Below are 3,239 nucleotides of genomic sequence, written 5' to 3'. Positions count from 1 at the left end.
CGGGCCCCTTACAGTATGACCATAAATCATATCAAAAGGTGAAATTCCCAAACTATCATTAGGTACTGAACGAATTGCAAATAACAAGTACGGCAAGTTCTCGACCAAAGGTTGCGTTTATCCAAACAAAACTTCTTAAGCATAGTTTTCAAGGTTTGATGAAACCTTTCTATTGTACCTTGAGATTCAGGGTGGTACGGGCTAGATAATTTATGCTCTATTCTAAAGTCACTTAACCACTTCTTAAACTGGTCCGAGGTGAAAATTGACCCTTGATCTGTTTGAATTATCTTTGGTAAACCTTTACTTGAAAAGAAATTTATTAAATGCCTTACAATGACTTTAGTCGTTGCCGATTTTATGGGTATAGCCTCAGGATACCTGCTTACTCTATCAAAAATAGTTAATAAATACTTAACTCCTGACGTGGCTACAGGCAAAGGCCCAACTATATCTAATAAAATATGGGAAAAAGGTTCTCCTACTGATAATATTGGTTGTAACGGAGCTTTTGGGACGGGCTTATTTACTTTTCCTACCATCTGACATTCATGGCATTCCTTACAAAATCTTTTAATGCTCTCCTTCATTTTCGGCCAAAAGAAATTGCTAGCTATTCTATAAAAGGTCTTACTTATGCCTAAATGTCCTGCAAATAGGTTGTTATGAGCAAGTTCCATTACCTTTACTCTAAACGTTTCTGGAAATACGATTTGATTAGTCATCTTCCACTCCATACTCTTCTTCGTGGAACCCAAAGATTTACGAATTAATAACCCTTTCTTCATGAAAAATTGACTTCCTAGTTTATTTCCTTCTTCCATATTCCTTTTCAAAGCATTACAATCTTTATCTTTGTTTTGCTCTTCTATCAAATTTTCTCTAGTACAATTTAGATTGCCTACATTATCCTCAATTACTTTCCTTTCATCAATGTTATTGTCTACCACTAGAATAGGTCTAGTCTCCTTATTAAACAACCCTCCAAGTTCATCTTCATATAGCTTATCTTCAATTAAGTCTATGCGTTTTACTTTTACACTCATCCTGCAACTCTGACTTAATCCCATTTTCCTCATTCTGAATTTCCTCACTTAACATTACATCCTCTACTCGTGGAAATTGATTTTCACTCCCAATACTAAATCGTTTGCAAGTAGTAACTGCACTCCATCAACAGGAATTTTGTCTACTATAGCTAAGATACAATTTCCTTTGTAGTACTTTGAATCTACATCTACCTCTAGTAATGGAGCTACATATAATGTATCAGGAAACCCCTAGTATCACATTACCTTTACACCTTTCTAATAAACTGTCAGGCAACACATCCTTCAAGATTAAAGATTGAGAAGCGCCTGTATCTCTCAATAACTGTACACTTATTTCCACCTTGTTGTCTAAACTGGACACTTTAGCACTTGATTTGTAAGGTGAAAATAAATCTCGCCCTCTTTCTTCACTGGGTACAATATTATGTACAGGACCTAAAGTTTGTAATAACAATACCTTTTTCTTGTTGTCCATCTTTCTGCTCCTACACATTGCTATCACATGTCCTGCCTTACCGCACCCCCAACATACCAGGTTACTTCGATCTCTCCGGGTCGGACTTGTGTTATGCACTTTCTGGACGTTAGGTTCGTTCTTGCTGTGGGAAAATTTTCGTTGAACATTGGCTTTACCTGAAAACAAGTTAGATCGGTTAACTGTTCTAACAACAGGTTTATGGGTTAACACATATTCGTCTGCCATGGTAGATGCCAAATCCAAAGAAACTACTTGCTTTTCTTCTAAATGGGTCTTTATCTCATCAGGCAAGTTCTCTTTAAAATCCTCCAATAAAATTAACTGCTTGAGATCCTCTTTTGTATCTACTGACCTCGATTCACACCATTCTACAAAGAGTCTTTCTTTGTTCCGTGCAAACTCTCTATAAGTCTGGTCTTGAGTTTTCCTTAGCTGTCTAAAGTTTTGTCTATAGGCTTCTGGGACTAATTTATATGCAGCTAACACCACTTCTCTCACTGCATCATAGTCGTTTGACCTCTCTAAAGACAACGTAGAAAAAGCGATTTGCGCTTTTCCAACTAAGACAGACTGGACCATCACTGCCCAAAATTCCCTTGGCCATTTAAGCGATGCTGCTATTTTCTCAAAAGCAATGAAAAACTTATTTACTTCTTTTTCATTAAATTTAGGCACCATCTTGCTATTTCGCACTGGATCAAAAGTGCTGGGCCTTTCACCGCCTCCTAACTTAAGTACTTCTAGCTCATGTTGTCTTTCTTTCTCTTTCTCTTGCCTTTCTCTGTTTTCTCTCTCTTTCTCTTGCCTTTCTCTCTCTTTCTCTTGCCTTTCTTGCTTTCTCTCTCTTTCTCTTGCTTTCTTTCTCTAGTTCAAACTGCCTTTGTCTTTCCTTTTCCTCTAGTTCAAACTTCCTTGCTTTCTCTTTTTCTGCCAATTCTTACTCCATTCTCTTTGTTTCCAATTCAAATTCCTTTAACTTAAACTCTTTCTCCATCTTCTTCAGTTGCACTTGTAACTGTAAACGTTTAAGCTCAACATCACCCAACTCTGGTTTCACTTCCACTTTTTCTTCTATATCTAAAGCTTGTGCCCTTTCCTCTTGCGCCTCTTCACCTTCACCTTGCGCATCTTCACCTTCACCTTGCACTCACTCATCACCTTGCGCCCTTTCCTCATCTTCACCTTCCACTAGCTTCTCCTCATTACTTTCCTGTAACTTGTTAACGATAGCAGCTAACATTTCATCTTTCTTAGTGGAGGAAGTATATCTTACACCTAAATATTGGGCTACCAATTGCAACTCTCTTTTCAGCAGACCGGGCAAGTCGGCTAAATAGGTTTCACGATTTAGAAATTCCTCAACCTCATCAATTGACTCAATCCTAATGGTACTCATCTTTACTATGTTGACAAACACTTAATGCAAAAATAACGCCTCTTTTACACTCCAATACAAAATGCACAGAAAACGATTTTACAGACAAGGAAAAAAAACTTACTTTTAGTTTTTTTTACATCCCGCTGGGGATGCCACTTTCTTTTATGTTACGATTTCACTTATTTGATATGCAACGTTTATTCTCCATATGAACTCTCTAAATACAATTTTATGTCAATCACTTAAGTCATGAAACTTTCTAATTACATTTCATTGAATAACTGCGGGATTCTTTCCATTCTTTAAAGTAAAATCATTATTACTCGAATTA

The sequence above is a fragment of the Macrobrachium rosenbergii genome, unplaced genomic scaffold, assembly GCF_040412425.1.
Source record: "Macrobrachium rosenbergii isolate ZJJX-2024 unplaced genomic scaffold, ASM4041242v1 13905, whole genome shotgun sequence".
Taxonomy (NCBI): domain Eukaryota; kingdom Metazoa; phylum Arthropoda; class Malacostraca; order Decapoda; family Palaemonidae; genus Macrobrachium; species Macrobrachium rosenbergii.
This window is presented reverse-complemented; position numbering follows the sequence as displayed.